The sequence below is a fragment of the Patagioenas fasciata genome, chromosome 7, assembly GCF_037038585.1.
Source record: "Patagioenas fasciata isolate bPatFas1 chromosome 7, bPatFas1.hap1, whole genome shotgun sequence".
Taxonomy (NCBI): Eukaryota; Metazoa; Chordata; class Aves; order Columbiformes; family Columbidae; genus Patagioenas; species Patagioenas fasciata.
In genome coordinates this window covers 42,716,281-42,736,659 of record NC_092526.1, presented here as the reverse complement: position 1 = coordinate 42,736,659, position 20,379 = coordinate 42,716,281, and positions in this window count along the sequence as shown.

The following is a 20,379-nucleotide window of genomic DNA, read 5'->3' as shown; positions in this document are numbered from 1 at the left end:
CCCTCCCCTAGCGGGCGCTCGGCTGCCACACCCAGCTGACATAGAACCTTTGTCACAATGCCCGCTACCGTGGTGAGGATGCGGGCACTCTGCAGGTGACAGGGACCCAGCAGGACTTGCTGTCAGCTCAGCAATTGCTCAGTTCTCCAAAGAAGCTGAATTCTGCAAATTGCTGCTTTTGCTCTTGAAATGATGTCATATAGGTGGGTGTTTTGGTGTAATACACTGAAAACCAGAGCAGAAATGCTGAACTATTCCCATGATATGCATGGTCTCTGCACCAAACCACCATGACTCAGCCTAAGTACATCTGCCGCTTGTTCTTCTGTACTGTCAGCTGATTGCGGAAGTACAGTATAAAAACAATCTTTATGGAGAGATCTTTGTGGTTTAGGCTTAGTCTAAGTGTCTCAAGTAGCCGGGGCTTTTGTTTGGGCCTAATCCATAAGGTCTGATGGCTTTCCTCCTCATCTCCAGATGAATGTGGTAGAAAATATAAATCAAAGAAACGTCCTTTGGCCTAGCCTTGCCTTGCCTTGCCTTATTTCCTTCTCATCCTGTTCTCTGTCCCAGCCTCTCTCACTAAGCCCTCGTCTGGCTGCATGTCTCTTCTTTCCTCTCTCCTTTTCTCAAACTCTCCTGCTTCCTGGCTTTCGTCTTTCAATTCCTCCATTTCAGTCCTGCAGCCCCGCACTAGTTTTTCCTCTTACCTCCCTTTGGCCTGCTCCCGTGCCTGTCTCCCTCTGTTCCATATCCTTCTTCCCGACTTGTCTCTTGGAGACTTTTGGCCACTTTGCACCCAAGTCTGGGGATGTTTTGGAAACTTTTCAGAGGCCTCGCTGGTGACAGGGGGGACAGCACGCAGTGACAGGCCCGGGGCTGACAGGCTCCCCCTCCCCTAGCGGGCGCTCGGCTGCCACACCCAGCTGCTAGAACCTTTGTCACAATGCCCGCTACCGTGGTGAGGATGCGGGCACTCTGCAGGTGACAGGGACCCAGCAGGACCTGGTGTCAGCTCAGCAATTGCTCAGTTCTCCAAAGAAGCTGAATTCTGCAAATTGCTGGTTTTGCTCTTGAAATGATGTCATATAGGTGGGTGTTTTCGTGTAATACACTGAAAACCAGAGCAGAAATGCTGAACTATTCCCATGATATGCATGGTCTCTGCACCAAACCACCATGACTCAGCCTAAGTACATCTGCCGCTTGTTCTTCTGTACTGTCAGCTGATTGCGGAAGTACAGTATAAAAACCATCTTTATGGAGAGATCTTTGTGGTTTAGGCTTAGTCTAAGTGTCTCAAGTAGCCGGGGCTTTTGTTTGGGCCTAATCCATAAGGTCTGATGCCTTTCCTCCTCATCTCCAGATGAATGTGGTAGAAAATATAAATCAAAGAAACGTCCTTTGGCCTAGCCTTGCCTTGCCTTGCCTTATTTCCTTCTCATCCTGTTCTCTGTCCCAGCCTCTCTCACTAAGCCCTCGTCTGGCTGCATGTCTCTTCTTTCCTCTCTCCTTTTCTCAAACTCTCCTGCTTCCTGGCTTTCGTCTTTCAATTCCTCCATTTCAGTCCTGCAGCCCCGCACTAGTTTTTCCTCTTACCTCCCTTTGGCCTGCTCCCATGCCTGTCTCCCTCTGTTCCATATCCTTCTTCCCGACTTGTCTCTTGGAGACTTTTGGCCACTTTGCACCCAAGTCTGGGGATGTTTTGGAAACTTTTCAGAGGCCTCGCTGGTGACAGGGGGGACAGCACGCAGTGACAGGCCCGGGGCTGACAGGCTCCCCCTCCCCTAGCGGGCGCTCGGCTGCCACACCCAGCTGCTAGAACCTTTGTCACAATGCCCGCTACCGTGGTGAGGATGCGGGCACTCTGCAGGTGACAGGGACCCAGCAGGACCTGGTGTCAGCTCAGCAATTGCTCAGTTCTCCAAAGAAGCTGAATTCTGCAAATTGCTGGTTTTGCTCTTGAAATGATGTCGTCAGGTGGGTGTTTTGGTGTAATACACTGAAAACCAGAGCAGAAATGCTGAACTATTCCCATGATATGCATGGTCTCTGCACCAAACCACCATGACTCAGCCTAAGTACATCTGCCGCTTGTTCTTCTGTACTGTCAGCTGATTGCGGAAGTACAGTATAAAAACCATCTTTATGGAGAGATCTTTGTGGTTTAGGCTTAGTCTAAGTGTCTCAAGTAGCCAGGGCTTTTGTTTGGGCCTAATCCATAAGGTTTGATGGCTTTCCTCCTCATCTCCAGATGAATGTGGTAGAAAATATAAATCAAAGAAACGTCCTTTGGCCTAGCCTTGCCTTGCCTTGCCTTATTTCCTTCTCATCCTGTTCTCTGTCCCAGCCTCTCTCACTAAGCCCTCGTCTGGCTGCATGTCTCTTCTTTCCTCTCTCCTTTTCTCAAACTCTCCTGCTTCCTGGCTTTCCTCTTTCAATTCCTCCATTTCAGTCCTGCAGCCCCGCACTAGTTTTTCCTCTTACCTCCCTTTGGCCTGCTCCCATGCCTGTCTCCCTCTGTTCCATATCCTTCTTCCCGACTTGTCTCTTGGAGACTTTTGGCCACTTTGCACCCAAGTCTGGGGATGTTTTGGAAACTTTTCAGAGGCCTCGCTGGTGACAGGGGGGACAGCAGGCAGTGACAGGCCCGGGGCTGACAGGCTCCCCCTCCCCTAGCGGGCGCTCGGCTGCCACACCCAGCTGACATAGAACCTTTGTCACAATGCCCGCTACCGTGGTGAGGATGCGGGCACTCTGCAGGTGACAGGGACCCAGCAGGACTTGCTGTCAGCTCAGCAATTGCTCAGTTCTCCAAAGAAGCTGAATTCTGCAAATTTCTGCTTTTGCTCTTGAAATGATGTCATATAGGTGGGTGTTTTGGTGTAATACACTGAAAACCAGAGCAGAAATGCTGAACTATTCCCATGATATGCATGGTCTCTGCACCAAACCACCATGACTCAGCCTAAGTACATCTGCCGCTTGTTCTTCTGTACTGCCAGCTGATTGCGGAAGTACAGTATAAAAACCATCTTTATGGAGAGATCTTTGTGGTTTAGGCTTAGTCTAAGTGTCTCAAGTAGCCGGGGCTTTTGTTTGGGCCTAATCCATAAGGTCTGATGGCTTTCCTCCTCATCTCCAGATGAATGTGGTAGAAAATATAAATCAAAGAAACGTCCTTTGGCCTAGCCTTGCCTTGCCTTGCCTTATTTCCTTCTCATCCTGTTCTCTGTCCCAGCCTCTCTCACTAAGCCCTCGTCTGGCTGCATGTCTCTTCTTTCCTCTCTCCTTTTCTCAAACTCTCCTGCTTCCTGGCTTTCGTCTTTCAATTCCTCCATTTCAGTCCTGCAGCCCCGCACTAGTTTTTCCTCTTACCTCCCTTTGGTCTGCTCCCGTGCCTGTCTCCCTCTGTTCCATATCCTTCTTCCCGACTTGTCTCTTGGAGACTTTTGGCCACTTTGCACCCAAGTCTGGGGATGTTTTGGAAACTTTTCAGAGGCCTCGCTGGTGACAGGGGGGACAGCAGGCAGTGACAGGCCTGGGGCTGACAGGCTCCCCCTCCCCTAGCGGGCGCTCGGCTGCCACACCCAGCTGACATAGAACCTTTGTCACAATGCCCGCTACCGTGGTGAGGATGCGGGCACTCTGCAGGTGACAGGGACCCAGCAGGACTTGCTGTCAGCTCAGCAATTGCTCAGTTCTCCAAAGAAGCTGAATTCTGCAAATTGCTGCTTTTGCTCTTGAAATGATGTCATATAGGTGGGTGTTTTGGTGTAATACACTGAAAACCAGAGCAGAAATGCTGAACTATTCCCATGATATGCATGGTCTCTGCACCAAACCACCATGACTCAGCCTAAGTACATCTGCCGCTTGTTCTTCTGTACTGTCAGCTGATTGTGGAAGTACAGTATAAAAACCATCTTTATGGAGAGATCTTTGTGGTTTAGGCTTAGTCTAAGTATCTCAAGTAGCCGGGGCTTTTGTTTGGGCCTAATCCATAAGGTCTGATGGCTTTCCTCCTCATCTCCAGATGAATGTGGTAGAAAATATAAATCAAAGAAACGTCCTTTGGCCTAGCCTTGCCTTGCCTTGCCTTATTTCCTTCTCATCCTGTTCTCTGTCCCAGCCTCTCTCACTAAGCCCTCGTCTGGCTGCATGTCTCTTCTTTCCTCTCTCCTTTTCTCAAACTCTCCCGCTTCCTGGCTTTCGTCTTTCAATTCCTCCATTTCAGTCCTGCAGCCCCGCACTAGTTTTTCCTCTTACCTCCCTTTGGCCTGCTCCCGTGCCTGTCTCCCTCTGTTCCATATCCTTCTTCCCGACTTGTCTCTTGGAGACTTTTGGCCACTTTGCACCCAAGTCTGGGGATGTTTTGGAAACTTTTCAGAGGCCTCGCTGGTGACAGGGGGGACAGCAGGCAGTGACAGGCCCGGGGCTGACAGGCTCCCCCTCCCCTAGCGGGCGCTCGGCTGCCACACCCAGCTGACATAGAACCTTTGTCACAATGCCCGCTACCGTGGTGAGGATGCGGGCACTCTGCAGGTGACAGGGACCCAGCAGGACTTGCTGTCAGCTCAGCAATTGCTCAGTTCTCCAAAGAAGCTGAATTCTGCAAATTTCTGCTTTTGCTCTTGAAATGATGTCATATAGGTGGGTGTTTTGGTGTAATACACTGAAAACCAGAGCAGAAATGCTGAACTATTCCCATGATATGCATGGTCTCTGCACCAAACCACCATGACTCAGCCTAAGTACATCTGCCGCTTGTTCTTCTGTACTGCCAGCTGATTGCGGAAGTACAGTATAAAAACCATCTTTATGGAGAGATCTTTGTGGTTTAGGCTTAGTCTAAGTGTCTCAAGTAGCCGGGGCTTTTGTTTGGGCCTAATCCATAAGGTCTGATGGCTTTCCTCCTCATCTCCAGATGAATGTGGTAGAAACTATAAATCAAAGAAACGTCCTTTGGCCTAGCCTTGCCTTGCCTTGCCTTATTTCCTTCTCATCCTGTTCTCTGTCCCAGCCTCTCTCACTAAGCCCTCGTCTGGCTGCATGTCTCTTCTTTCCTCTCTCCTTTTCTCAAACTCTCCTGCTTCCTGGCTTTCGTCTTTCAATTCCTCCATTTCAGTCCTGCAGCCCCGCACTAGTTTTTCCTCTTACCTCCCTTTGGCCTGCTCCCGTGCCTGTCTCCCTCTGTTCCATATCCTTCTTCCCGACTTGTCTCTTGGAGACTTTTGGCCACTTTGCACCCAAGTCTGGGGATGTTTTGGAAACTTTTCAGAGGCCTCGCTGGTGACAGGGGGGACAGCAGGCAGTGACAGGCCTGGGGCTGACAGGCTCCCCCTCCCCTAGCGGGCGCTCGGCTGCCACACCCAGCTGACATAGAACCTTTGTCACAATGCCCGCTACCGTGGTGAGGATGCGGGCACTCTGCAGGTGACAGGGACCCAGCAGGACTTGCTGTCAGCTCAGCAATTGCTCAGTTCTCCAAAGAAGCTGAATTCTGCAAATTGCTGCTTTTGCTCTTGAAATGATGTCATATAGGTGGGTGTTTTGGTGTAATACACTGAAAACCAGAGCAGAAATGCTGAACTATTCCCATGATATGCATGGTCTCTGCACCAAACCACCATGACTCAGCCTAAGTACATCTGCCGCTTGTTCTTCTGTACTGTCAGCTGATTGTGGAAGTACAGTATAAAAACCATCTTTATGGAGAGATCTTTGTGGTTTAGGCTTAGTCTAAGTATCTCAAGTAGCCGGGGCTTTTGTTTGGGCCTAATCCATAAGGTCTGATGGCTTTCCTCCTCATCTCCAGATGAATGTGGTAGAAAATATAAATCAAAGAAACGTCCTTTGGCCTAGCCTTGCCTTGCCTTGCCTTATTTCCTTCTCATCCTGTTCTCTGTCCCAGCCTCTCTCACTAAGCCCTCGTCTGGCTGCATGTCTCTTCTTTCCTCTCTCCTTTTCTCAAACTCTCCCGCTTCCTGGCTTTCGTCTTTCAATTCCTCCATTTCAGTCCTGCAGCCCCGCACTAGTTTTTCCTCTTACCTCCCTTTGGCCTGCTCCCGTGCCTGTCTCCCTCTGTTCCATATCCTTCTTCCCGACTTGTCTCTTGGAGACTTTTGGCCACTTTGCACCCAAGTCTGGGGATGTTTTGGAAACTTTTCAGAGGCCTCGCTGATGACAGGGGGGACAGCAGGCAGTGACAGGCCCGGGGCTGACAGGCTCCCCCTCCCCTAGCGGGCGCTCGGCTGCCACACCCAGCTGACATAGAACCTTTGTCACAATGCCCGCTACCGTGGTGAGGATGCGGGCACTCTGCAGGTGACAGGGACCAAGCAGGACTTGCTGTCATCTCAGCAATTGCTCAGTTGTCCAAAGAAGCTGAATTCTGCAAATTGCTGCTTTTGCTCTTGAAATGATGTCGTCAGGTGGGTGTTTTGGTGTAATACACTGAAAACCAGAGCAGAAATGCTGAACTATTCCCATGATATGCATGGTCTCTGCACCAAACCACCATGACTCAGCCTAAGTACATCTGCCGCTTGTTCTTCTGTACTGCCAGCTGATTGCGGAAGTACAGTATAAAAACCATCTTTATGGAGAGATCTTTGTGGTTTAGGCTTAGTCTAAGTGTCTCAAGTAGCCGGGGCTTTTGTTTGGGCCTAATCCATAAGGTCTGATGGCTTTCCTCCTCATCTCCAGATGAATGTGGTAGAAAATATAAATCAAAGAAATGTCCTTTGGCCTAGCCTTGCCTTGCCTTGCCTTATTTCCTTCTCATCCTGTTCTCTGTCCCAGCCTCTCTCACTAAGCCCTCGTCTGGCTGCATGTCTCTTCTTTCCTCTCTCCTTTTCTCAAACTCTCCTGCTTCCTAGCTTTCGTCTTTCAATTCCTCCATTTCAGTCCTGCAGCCCCGCACTAGTTTTTCCTCTTACCTCCCTTTGGTCTGCTCCCGTGCCTGTCTCCCTCTGTTCCATATCCTTCTTCCCGACTTGTCTCTTGGAGACTTTTGGCCACTTTGGAGCCAAGTCTGGGGATGTTTTGGAAACTTTTCAGAGGCCTCGCTGGTGACAGGGGGGACAGCAGGCAGTGACAGGCCCGGGGCTGACAGGCTCCCCCTCCCCTAGCGGGCGCTCGGCTGCCACACCCAGCTGACATAGAACCTTTGTCACAATGCCCGCTACCGTGGTGAGGATGCGGGCACTCTGCAGGTGACAGGGACCCAGCAGGACTTGCTGTCAGCTCAGCAATTGCTCAGTTCTCCAAAGAAGCTGAATTCTGCAAATTGCTGCTTTTGCTCTTGAAATGATGTCATCAGGTGGGTGTTCTGGTGTAATACACTGAAAACCAGAGCAGAAATGCTGAACTATTCCCATGATATGCATGGTCTCTGCACCAAACCACCATGACTCAGCCTAAGTACATCTGCCGCTTGTTCTTCTGTACTGCCAGAAGATTGTGGAAGTACAGTATAAAAACCATCTTTATGGAGAGATCTTTGTGGTTTAGGCTTAGTTTAAGTGTCTCAAGTAGCCGGGGCTTTTGTTTGGGCCTAATCCATAAGGTCTGATGGCTTTCCTCCTCATCTCCAGATGAATGTGGTAGAAAATATAAATCAAAGAAACGTCCTTTGGCCTAGCCTTGCCTTGCCTTGCCTTATTTCCTTCTCATCCTGTTCTCTGTCCCAGCCTCTCTCACTAAGCCCTCGTCTGGCTGCATGTCTCTTCTTTCCTCTCTCCTTTTCTCAAACTCTCCTGCTTCCTAGCTTTCGTCTTTCAATTCCTCCATTTCAGTCCTGCAGCCCCGCACTAGTTTTTCCTCTTACCTCCCTTTGGTCTGCTCCCGTGCCTGTCTCCCTCTGTTCCATATCCTTCTTCCCGACTTGTCTCTTGGAGACGTTTGGCCACTTTGGAGCCAAGTCTGGGGATGTTTTGGAAACTTTTCAGAGGCCTCGCTGGTGACAGGGGGGACAGCAGGCAGTGACAGGCCCGGGGCTGACAGGCTCCCCCTCCCCTAGCGGGCGCTCGGCTGCCACACCCAGCTGACATAGAACCTTTGTCACAATGCCCGCTACCGTGGTGAGGATGCGGGCACTCTGCAGGTGACAGGGACCCAGCAGGACTTGCTGTCAGCTCAACAATTGCTCAGTTCTCCAAAGAAGCTGAATTCTGCAAATTGCTGCTTTTGCTCTTGAAATGATGTCATATAGGTGGGTGTTTTGGTGTAATACACTGAAAACCAGAGCAGAAATGCTGAACTATTCCCATGATATGCATGGTCTCTGCACCAAACCACCATGACTCAGCCTAAGTACATCTGCCGCTTGTTCTTCTGTACTGCCAGCTGATTGCGGAAGTACAGTATAAAAACCATCTTTATGGAGAGATCTTTGTGGTTTAGGCTTAGTCTAAGTGTCTCAAGTAGCCGGGGCTTTTGTTTGGGCCTAATCCATAAGGTCTGATGGCTTTCCTCCTCATCTCCAGATGAATGTGGTAGAAAATATAAATCAAAGAAACGTCCTTTGGCCTAGCCTTGCCTTGCCTTGCCTTATTTCCTTCTCATCCTGTTCTCTGTCCCAGCCTCTCTCACTAAGCCCTCGTCTGGCTGCATGTCTCTTCTTTCCTCTCTCCTTTTCTCAAACTCTCCCGCTTCCTGGCTTTCGTCTTTCAATTCCTCCATTTCAGTCCTGCAGCCCCGCACTAGTTTTTCCTCTTACCTCCCTTTGGCCTGCTCCCGTGCCTGTCTCCCTCTGTTCCATATCCTTCTTCCCGACTTGTCTCTTGGAGACTTTTGGCCACTTTGCACCCAAGTCTGGGGATGTTTTGGAAACTTTTCAGAGGCCTCGCTGGTGACAGGGGGGACAGCAGGCAGTGACAGGCCCGGGGCTGACAGGCTCCCCCTCCCCTAGCGGGCGCTCGGCTGCCACACCCAGCTGACATAGAACCTTTGTCACAATGCCCGCTACCGTGGTGAGGATGCGGGCACTCTGCAGGTGACAGGGACCCAGCAGGACTTGCTGTCAGCTCAGCAATTGCTCAGTTCTCCAAAGAAGCTGAATTCTGCAAATTGCTGCTTTTGCTCTTGAAATGATGTCATATAGGTGGGTGTTTTGGTGTAATACACTGAAAACCAGAGCAGAAATGCTGAACTATTCCCATGATATGCATGGTCTCTGCACGAAACCACCATGACTCAGCCTAAGTACATCTGCCGCTTGTTCTTCTGTACTGCCAGCTGATTGCGGAAGTACAGTATAAAAACCATCTTTATGGAGAGATCTTTGTGGTTTAGGCTTAGTCTAAGTGTCTCAAGTAGCCGGGGCTTTTGTTTGGGCCTAATCCATAAGGTCTGATGGCTTTCCTCCTCATCTCCAGATGAATGTGGTAGAAAATATAAATCAAAGAAACGTCCTTTGGCCTAGCCTTGCCTTGCCTTGCCTTATTTCCTTCTCATCCTGTTCTCTGTCCCAGCCTCTCTCACTAAGCCCTCGTCTGGCTGCATGTCTCTTCTTTCCTCTCTCCTTTTCTCAAACTCTCCCGCTTCCTGGCTTTCGTCTTTCAATTCCTCCATTTCAGTCCTGCAGCCCCGCACTAGTTTTTCCTCTTACCTCCCTTTGGCCTGCTCCCGTGCCTGTCTCCCTCTGTTCCATATCCTTCTTCCCGACTTGTCTCTTGGAGACTTTTGGCCACTTTGCACCCAAGTCTGGGGATGTTTTGGAAACTTTTCAGAGGCCTCGCTGGTGACAGGGGGGACAGCAGGCAGTGACAGGCCCGGGGCTGACAGGCTCCCCCTCCCCTAGCGGGCGCTCGGCTGCCACACCCAGCTGACATAGAACCTTTGTCACAATGCCCGCTACCGTGGTGAGGATGCGGGCACTCTGCAGGTGACAGGGACCCAGCAGGACTTGCTGTCAGCTCAGCAATTGCTCAGTTCTCCAAAGAAGCTGAATTCTGCAAATTGCTGCTTTTGCTCTTGAAATGATGTCATCAGGTGGGTGTTTTGGTGTAATACACTGAAAACCAGAGCAGAAATGCTGAACTATTCCCATGATATGCATGGTCTCTGCACCAAACCACCATGACTCAGCCTAAGTACATCTGCCGCTTGTTCTTCTGTACTGCAGGAAGATTGTGGAAGTACAGTATAAAAACCATCTTTATGGAGAGATCTTTGTGGTTTAGGCTTAGTTTAAGTGTCTCAAGTAGCCGGGGCTTTTGTTTGGGCCTAATCCATAAGGTCTGATGGCTTTCCTCCTCATCTCCAGATGAATGTGGTAGAAAATATAAATCAAAGAAACGTCCTTTGGCCTAGCCTTGCCTTGCCTTGCCTTATTTCCTTCTCATCCTGTTCTCTGTCCCAGCCTCTCTCACTAAGCCCTCGTCTGGCTGCATGTCTCTTCTTTCCTCTCTCCTTTTCTCAAACTCTCCTGCTTCCTAGCTTTCGTCTTTCAATTCCTCCATTTCAGTCCTGCAGCCCCGCACTAGTTTTTCCTCTTACCTCCCTTTGGCCTGCTCCCGTGCCTGTCTCCCTCTGTTCCATATCCTTCTTCCCGACTTGTCTCTTGGAGACTTTTGGCCACTTTGGAGCCAAGTCTGGGGATGTTTTGGAAACTTTTCAGAGGCCTCGCTGGTGACAGGGGGGACAGCAGGCAGTGACAGGCCCGGGGCTGACAGGCTCCCCCTCCCCTAGCGGGCGCTCGGCTGCCACACCCAGCTGACATAGAACCTTTGTCACAATGCCCGCTACGGTGGTGAGGATGCGGGCACTCTGCAGGTGACAGGGACCCAGCAGGACTTGGTGTCAGCTCAACAATTGCTCAGTTCTCCAAAGAAGCTGAATTCTGCAAATTGCTGCTTTTGCTCTTGAAATGATGTCATATAGGTGGGTGTTTTGGTGTAATACACTGAAAACCAGAGCAGAAATGCTGAACTATTCCCATGATATGCATGGTCTCTGCACCAAACCACCATGACTCAGCCTAAGTACATCTGCCGCTTGTTCTTCTGTACTGCCAGCTGATTGTGGAAGTACAGTATAAAAACCATCTTTATGGAGAGATCTTTGTGGTTTAGGCTTAGTCTAAGTGTCTCAAGTAGCCGGGGCTTTTGTTTGGGCCTAATCCATAAGGTCTGATGGCTTTCCTCCTCATCTCCAGATGAATGTGGTAGAAAATATAAATCAAAGAAACGTCCTTTGGCCTAGCCTTGCCTTGCCTTGCCTTATTTCCTTCTCATCCTGTTCTCTGTCCCAGCCTCTCTCACTAAGCCCTCGTCTGGCTGCATGTCTCTTCTTTCCTCTCTCCTTTTCTCAAACTCTCCCGCTTCCTGGCTTTCGTCTTTCAATTCCTCCATTTCAGTCCTGCAGCCCCGCACTAGTTTTTCCTCTTACCTCCCTTTGGCCTGCTCCCGTGCCTGTCTCCCTCTGTTCCATATCCTTCTTCCCGACTTGTCTCTTGGAGACTTTTGGCCACTTTGCACCCAAGTCTGGGGATGTTTTGGAAACTTTTCAGAGGCCTCGCTGGTGACAGGAGGGACAGCAGGCAGTGACAGGCCCGGGGCTGACAGGCTCCCCCTCCCCTAGCGGGCGCTCGGCTGCCACACCCAGCTGACATAGAACCTTTGTCACAATGCCCGCTACCGTGGTGAGGATGCGGGCACTCTGCAGGTGACAGGGACCCAGCAGGACTTGCTGTCAGCTCAGCAATTGCTCAGTTCTCCAAAGAAGCTGAATTCTGCAAATTGCTGCTTTTGCTCTTGAAATGATGTCATCAGGTGGGTGTTTTGGTGTAATACACTGAAAACCAGAGCAGAAATGCTGAACTATTCCCATGATATGCATGGTCTCTGCACCAAACCACCATGACTCAGCCTAAGTACATCTGCCGCTTGTTCTTCTGTACTGCCAGAAGATTGTGGAAGTACAGTATAAAAACCATCTTTATGGAGAGATCTTTGTGGTTTAGGCTTAGTTTAAGTGTCTCAAGTAGCCGGGGCTTTTGTTTGGGCCTAATCCATAAGGTCTGATGGCTTTCCTCCTCATCTCCAGATGAATGTGGTAGAAAATATAAATCAAAGAAACGTCCTTTGGCCTAGCCTTGCCTTGCCTTGCCTTATTTCCTTCTCATCCTGTTCTCTGTCCCAGCCTCTCTCACTAAGCCCTCGTCTGGCTGCATGTCTCTTCTTTCCTCTCTCCTTTTCTCAAACTCTCCTGCTTCCTAGCTTTCGTCTTTCAATTCCTCCATTTCAGTCCTGCAGCCCCGCACTAGTTTTTCCTCTTACCTCCCTTTGGCCTGCTCCCGTGCCTGTCTCCCTCTGTTCCATATCCTTCTTCCCGACTTGTCTCTTGGAGACTTTTGGCCACTTTGGAGCCAAGTCTGGGGATGTTTTGGAAACTTTTCAGAGGCCTCGCTGGTGACAGGGGGGACAGCAGGCAGTGACAGGCCCGGGGCTGACAGGCTCCCCCTCCCCTAGCGGGCGCTCGGCTGCCACACCCAGCTGACATAGAACCTTTGTCACAATGCCCGCTACGGTGGTGAGGATGCGGGCACTCTGCAGGTGACAGGGACCCAGCAGGACTTGGTGTCAGCTCAACAATTGCTCAGTTCTCCAAAGAAGCTGAATTCTGCAAATTGCTGCTTTTGCTCTTGAAATGATGTCATATAGGTGGGTGTTTTGGTGTAATACACTGAAAACCAGAGCAGAAATGCTGAACTATTCCCATGTTATGCATGGTCTCTGCACCAAACCACCATGACTCAGCCTAAGTACATCTGCCGCTTGTTCTTCTGTACTGCCAGCTGATTGTGGAAGTACAGTATAAAAACCATCTTTATGGAGAGATCTTTGTGGTTTAGGCTTAGTCTAAGTGTCTCAAGTAGCCGGGGCTTTTGTTTGGGCCTAATCCATAAGGTCTGATGGCTTTCCTCCTCATCTCCAGATGAATGTGGTAGAAACTATAAATCAAAGAAACGTCCTTTGGCTTAGTCTTGCCTTGCCTTGCCTTATTTCCTTCTCATCCTGTTCTCTGTCTCAGCCTCTCTCACTAAGCCCTCGTCTGGCTGCATGTCTCTTCTTTCCTCTCTCCTTTTCTCAAACTCTCCTGCTTCCTGGCTTTTCTCTTTCAATTCCTCCATTTCAGTCCTGCAGCCCCGCACTAGTTTTTCCTCTTACCTCCCTTTGGCCTGCTCCCGTGCCTGTCTCCCTCTGTTCCATATCCTTCTTCCCGACTTGTCTCTTGGAGTCTTTTGGCCAGTTTGGAGCCAAGTCTGGGGATGTTTTGGAAACTTTTCAGAGGCCTCGCTGGTGACAGGGGGGACAGCAGGCAGTGACAGGCCCGGGGCTGACAGGCTCCCCCTCCCCTAGCGGGCGCTCGGCTGCCACACCCTGCTGACATAGAACCTTTGTCACAATGCCCGCTACCGTGGTGAGGATGCGGGCACTCTGCAGGTGACAGGGACCCAGCAGGACTTGCTGTCAGCTCAGCAATTGCTCAGTTCTCCAAAGAAGCTGAATTCTGCAAATTGCTGCTTTTGCTCTTGAAATGATGTCATCAGGTGGGTGTTTTGGTGTAATACACTGAAAACCAGAGCAGAAATGCTGAACTATTCCCATGATATGCATGGTCTCTGCACCAAACCACCATGACTCAGCCTAAGTACATCTGCCGCTTGTTCTTCTGTACTGCCAGAAGATTGTGGAAGTACAGTATAAAAACCATCTTTATGGAGAGATCTTTGTGGTTTAGGCTTAGTTTAAGTGTCTCAAGTAGCCGGGGCTTTTGTTTGGGCCTAATCCATAAGGTCTGATGGCTTTCCTCCTCATCTCCAGATGAATGTGGTAGAAAATATAAATCAAAGAAACGTCCTTTGGCCTAGCCTTGCCTTGCCTTGCCTTATTTCCTTCTCATCCTGTTCTCTGTCCCAGCCTCTCTCACTAAGCCCTCGTCTGGCTGCATGTCTCTTCTTTCCTCTCTCCTTTTCTCAAACTCTCCTGCTTCCTAGCTTTCGTCTTTCAATTCCTCCATTTCAGTCCTGCAGCCCCGCACTAGTTTTTCCTCTTACCTCCCTTTGGCCTGCTCCCGTGCCTGTCTCCCTCTGTTCCATATCCTTCTTCCCGACTTGTCTCTTGGAGACTTTTGGCCACTTTGGAGCCAAGTCTGGGGATGTTTTGGAAACTTTTCAGAGGCCTCGCTGGTGACAGGGGGGACAGCAGGCAGTGACAGGCCCGGGGCTGACAGGCTCCCCCTCCCCTAGCGGGCGCTCGGCTGCCACACCCAGCTGACATAGAACCTTTGTCACAATGCCCGCTACAGTGGTGAGGATGCGGGCACTCTGCAGGTGACAGGGACCCAGCAGGACTTGGTGTCAGCTCAACAATTGCTCAGTTCTCCAAAGAAGCTGAATTCTGCAAATTGCTGCTTTTGCTCTTGAAATGATGTCATATAGGTGGGTGTTTTGGTGTAATACACTGAAAACCAGAGCAGAAATGCTGAACTATTCCCATGATATGCATGGTCTCTGCACCAAACCACCATGACTCAGCCTAAGTACATCTGCCGCTTGTTCTTCTGTACTGCCAGCTGATTGCGGAAGTACAGTATAAAAACCATCTTTATGGAGAGATCTTTGTGGTTTAGGCTTAGTCTAAGTGTCTCAAGTAGCCGGGGCTTTTGTTTGGGCCTAATCTGTATGGTCTGATGGCTTTCCTCTCATCTCAAGATGAATGTGGTAGAAAATATAAATCAAAGAAACGTCCTTTGGCCTAGCCTTGCCTTGCCTTGCCTTATTTCCTTCTCATCCTGTTCTCTGTCCCAGCCTCTCTCACTAAGCCCTCGTCTGGCTGCATGTCTCTTCTTTCCTCTCTCCTTTTCTCAAACTCTCCCGCTTCCTGGCTTTCGTCTTTCAATTCCTCCATTTCAGTCCTGCAGCCCCGCACTAGTTTTTCCTCTTACCTCCCTTTGGCCTGCTCCCGTGCCTGTCTCCCTCTGTTCCATATCCTTCTTCCCGACTTGTCTCTTGGAGACTTTTGGCCACTTTGGAGCCAAGTCTGGGGATGTTTTGGAAACTTTTCAGAGGCCTCGCTGGTGACAGGGGGGACAGCAGGCAGTGACAGGCCCGGGGCTGACAGGCTCCCCCTCCCCTAGCGGGCGTTCGGCTGCCACACCCAGCTGACATAGAACCTTTGTCACAATGCCCGCTACGGTGGTGAGGATGCGGGCACTCTGCAGGTGACAGGGACCCAGCAGGACTTGGTGTCAGCTCAGCAATTGCTCAGTTCTCCAAAGAAGCTGAATTCTGCAAATTGCTGCTTTTGCTCTTGAAATGACGTCATATAGGTGGGTGTTTTGGTGTAATACACTGAAAACCAGAGCAGAAATGCTGAACTATTCCCATGTTATGCATGGTCTCTGCACCAAACCACCATGACTCAGCCTAAGTACATCTGCCGCTTGTTCTTCTGTACTGCCAGCTGATTGTGGAAGTACAGTATAAAAACCATCTTTATGGAGAGATCTTTGTGGTTTAGGCTTAGTCTAAGTGTCTCAAGTAGCCGGGGCTTTTGTTTGGGCCTAATCCATAAGGTCTGATGGCTTTCCTCCTCATCTCCAGATGAATGTGGTAGAAACTATAAATCAAAGAAACGTCCTTTGGCTTAGTCTTGCCTTGCCTTGCCTTATTTCCTTCTCATCCTGTTCTCTGTCTCAGCCTCTCTCACTAAGCCCTCGTCTGGCTGCATGTCTCTTCTTTCCTCTCTCCTTTTCTCAAACTCTCCTGCTTCCTGGCTTTTCTCTTTCAATTCCTCCATTTCAGTCCTGCAGCCCCGCACTAGTTTTTCCTCTTACCTCCCTTTGGCCTGCTCCCGTGCCTGTCTCCCTCTGTTCCATATCCTTCTTCCCGACTTGTCTCTTGGAGTCTTTTGGCCACTTTGGAGCCAAGTCTGGGGATGTTTTGGAAACTTTTCAGAGGCCTCGCTGGTGACAGGGGGGACAGCAGGCAGTGACAGGCCCGGGGCTGACAGGCTCCCCCTCCCCTAGCGGGCGCTCGGCTGCCACACCCTGCTGACATAGAACCTTTGTCACAATGCCCGCTACCGTGGTGAGGATGCGGGCACTCTGCAGGTGACAGGGACCCAGCAGGACTTGCTGTCAGCTCAGCAATTGCTCAGTTCTCCAAAGAAGCTGAATTCTGCAAATTGCTGCTTTTGCTCTTGAAATGATGTCATCAGGTGGGTGTTCTGGTGTAATACACTGAAAACCAGAGCAGAAATGCTGAACTATTCCCATGATATGCATGGTCTCTGAACCAAACCACCATGACTCAGCCTAAGTACATCTGCCTCTTGTTCTTCTGTACTGCCAGAAGATTGTGGAAGTACAGTATAAAAAACATCTTTATGGAGAGATCTTTGTGGTTTAGGCTTAGTCTAAGTGTCTCAAGTAGCCGGGGCTTTTGTTTGGGCCTAATCCATAAGGTCTGATGGCTTTCCTCCTCATCTCCAGATGAATGTGGTAGAAAATATAAATCAAAGAAACGTCCTTTGGCCTAGCCTTGCCTTGCCTTGCCTTATTTCCTTCTCATCCTGTTCTCTGTCCCAGCCTCTCTCACTAAGCCCTCGTCTGGCTGCATGTCTCTTCTTTCCTCTCTCCTTTTCTCAAACTCTCCTGCTTCCTGGCTTTCGTCTTTCAATTCCTCCATTTCAGTCCTGCAGCCCCGCACTAGTTTTTCCTCTTACCTCCCTTTGGCCTGCTCCCGTGCCTGTCTCCCTCTGTTCCATATCCTTCTTCCCGACTTGTCTCTTGGAGGCTTTTGGCCACTTTGCACCCAAGTCTGGGGATGTTTTGGAAACTTTTCAGAGGCCTCGCTGGTGACAGGGGGACAGCAGGCAGTGACAGGCCCGGGGCTGACAGGCTCCCCCTCCCCTAGCGGGCGCTCGGCTGCCACACCCAGCTGACATAGAACCTTTGTCACAATGCCCGCTACCGTGGTGAGGATGCGGGCACTCTGCAGGTGACAGGGACCCAGCAGGACTTGGTGTCAGCTCAACAATTGCTCAGTTCTCCAAAGAAGCTGAATTCTGCAAATTGCTGCTTTTGCTCTTGAAATGATGTCATCAGGTGGGTGTTCTGGTGTAATACACTGAAAACCAGAGCAGAAATGCTGAACTATTCCCATGATATGCATGGTCTCTGAACCAAACCACCATGACTCAGCCTAAGTACATCTGCCGCTTGTTCTTCTGTACTGCCAGCTGATTGCGGAAGTACAGTATAAAAACCATCTTTATGGAGAGATCTTTGTGGTTTAGGCTTAGTCTAAGTGTCTCAAGTAGCCGGGGCTTTTGTTTGGGCCTAATCCATAAGGTCTGATGGCTTTCCTCCTCATCTCCAGATGAATGTGGTAGAAAATATAAATCAAAGAAACGTCCTTTGGCCTAGCCTTGCCTTGCCTTGCCTTATTTCCTTCTCATCCTGTTCTCTGTCCCAGCCTCTCTCACTAAGCCCTCGTCTGGCTGCATGTCTCTTCTTTCCTCTCTCCTTTTCTCAAACTCTCCTGCTTCCTGGCTTTCCTCTTTCAATTCCTCCATTTCAGTCCTGCAGCCCCGCACTAGTTTTTCCTCTTACCTCCCTTTGGCCTGCTCCCGTGCCTGTCTCCCTCTGTTCCATATCCTTCTTCCCGACTTGTCTCTTGGAGGCTTTTGGCCACTTTGCACCCAAGTCTGGGGATGTTTTGGAAACTTTTTAGAGGCCTCGCTGGTGACAGGGGGGACAGCAGGCAGTGACAGGCCCGGGGCTGACAGGCTCCCCCTCCCCTAGCGGGCGCTCGGCTGCCACACCCAGCTGACATAGAACCTTTGTCACAATGCCCGCTACCGTGGTGAGGATGCGGGCACTCTGCAGGTGACAGGGACCCAGCAGGACTTGCTGTCAGCTCAGCAATTGCTCAGTTCTCCAAAGAAGCTGAATTCTGCAAATTGCTGCTTTTGCTCTTGAAATGATGTCATCAGGTGGGTGTTTTGGTGCAATACACTGAAAACCAGAGCAGAAATGCTGAACTATTCCCATGATATGCATGGTCTCTGCACCAAACCACCATGACTCAGCCTAAGTACATCTGCCGCTTGTTCTTCTGTACTGCCAGCTGATTGTGGAAGTACAGTATAAAAACCATCTTTATGGAGAGATCTTTGTGGTTTAGGCTTAGTCTAAGTGTCTCAAGTAGCCGGGGCTTTTGTTTGGGCCTAATCCATAAGGTCTGATGGCTTTCCTCCTCATCTCCAGATGAATGTGGTAGAAAATATAAATCAAAGAAACGTCCTTTGGCCTAGCCTTGCCTTGCCTTGCCTTATTTCCTTCTCATCCTGTTCTCTGTCCCAGCCTCTCTCACTAAGCCCTCGTCTGGCTGCATGTCTCTTCTTTCCTCTCTCCTTTTCTCAAACTCTCCCGCTTCCTGGCTTTCGTCTTTCAATTCCTCCATTTCAGTCCTGCAGCCCCGCACTAGTTTTTCCTCTTACCTCCCTTTGGCCTGCTCCCGTGCCTGTCTCCCTCTGTTCCATATCCTTCTTCCCGACTTGTCTCTTGGAGTCTTTTGGCCACTTTGGAGCCAAGTCTGGGGATGTTTTGGAAACTTTTCAGAGGCCTCGCTGGTGACAGGGGGGACAGCAGGCAGTGACAGGCCCGGGGCTGACAGGCTCCCCCTCCCCTAGCGGGCGCTCGGCTGCCACACCCAGCTGACATAGAACCTTTGTCACAATGCCCGCTACCGTGGTGAGGATGCGGGCACTCTGCAGGTGACAGGGACCCAGCAGGACTTGCTGTCAGCTCAGCAATTGCTCAGTTCTCCAAAGAAGCTGAATTCTGCAAATTGCTGCTTTTGCTCTTGAAATGATGTCATCAGGTGGGTGTTCTGGTGTAATACACTGAAAACCAGAGCAGAAATGCTGAACTATTCCCATGATATGCATGGTCTCTGCACCAAACCACCATGACTCAGCCTAAGTACATCTGCCGCTTGTTCTTCTGTACTGCCAGAAGATTGTGGAAGTACAGTATAAAAACCATCTTTATGGAGAGATCTTTGTGGTTTAGGCTTAGTTTAAGTGTCTCAAGTAGCCGGGGCTTTTGTTTGGGCCTAATCCATAAGGTCTGATGGCTTTCCTCCTCATCTCCAGATGAATGTGGTAGAAAATATAAATCAAAGAAACGTCCTTTGGCCTAGCCTTGCCTTGCCTTGCCTTATTTCCTTCTCATCCTGTTCTCTGTCCCAGCCTCTCTCACTAAGCCCTCGTCTGGCTGCATGTCTCTTCTTTCCTCTCTCCTTTTCTCAAACTCTCCTGCTTCCTAGCTTTCGTCTTTCAATTCCTCCATTTCAGTCCTGCAGCCCCGCACTAGTTTTTCCTCTTACCTGCCTTTGGCCTGCTCCCGTGCCTGTCTCCCTCTGTTCCATATCCTTCTTCCCGACTTGTCTCTTGGAGACGTTTGGCCACTTTGCACCCAAGTCTGGGGATGTTTTGGAAACTTTTCAGAGGCCTCGCTGGTGACAGGGGGGACAGCAGGCAGTGACAGGCCCGGGGCTGACAGGCTCCCCCTCCCCTAGCGGGCGCTCGGCTGCCACACCCAGCTGACATAGAACCTTTGTCACAATGCCCGCTACGGTGGTGAGGATGCGGGCACTCTGCAGGTGACAGGGACCCAGCAGGACTTGGTGTCAGCTCAACAATTGCTCAGTTCTCCAAAGAAGCTGAATTCTGCAAATTGCTGCTTTTGCTCTTGAAATGATGTCATATAGGTGGGTGTTTTGGTGTAATACACTGAAAACCAGAGCAGAAATGCTGAACTATTCCCATGTTATGCATGGTCTCTGCACCAAACCACCATGACTCAGCCTAAGTACATCTGCCGCTTGTTCTTCTGTACTGCCAGCTGATTGCGGAAGTACAGTATAAAAACCATCTTTATGGAGAGATCTTTGTGGTTTAGGCTTAGTCTAAGTGTCTCAAGTAGCCGGGGCTTTTGTTTGGGCCTAATCCATAAGGTCTGATGGCTTTCCTCCTCATCTCCAGATGAATGTGGTAGAAAATATAAATCAAAGAAACGTCCTTTGGCCTAGCCTTGCCTTGCCTTGCCTTATTTCCTTCTCATCCTGTTCTCTGTCCCAGCCTCTCTCACTAAGCCCTCGTCTGGCTGCATGTCTCTTCTTTCCTCTCTCCTTTTCTCAAACTCTCCCGCTTCCTCGCTTTCGTCTTTCAATTCCTCCATTTCAGTCCTGCAGCCCCGCACTAGTTTTTCCTCTTACCTCCCTTTGGCCTGCTCCCGTGCCTGTCTCCCTCTGTTCCATATCCTTCTTCCCGACTTGTCTCTTGGAGACTTTTGGCCACT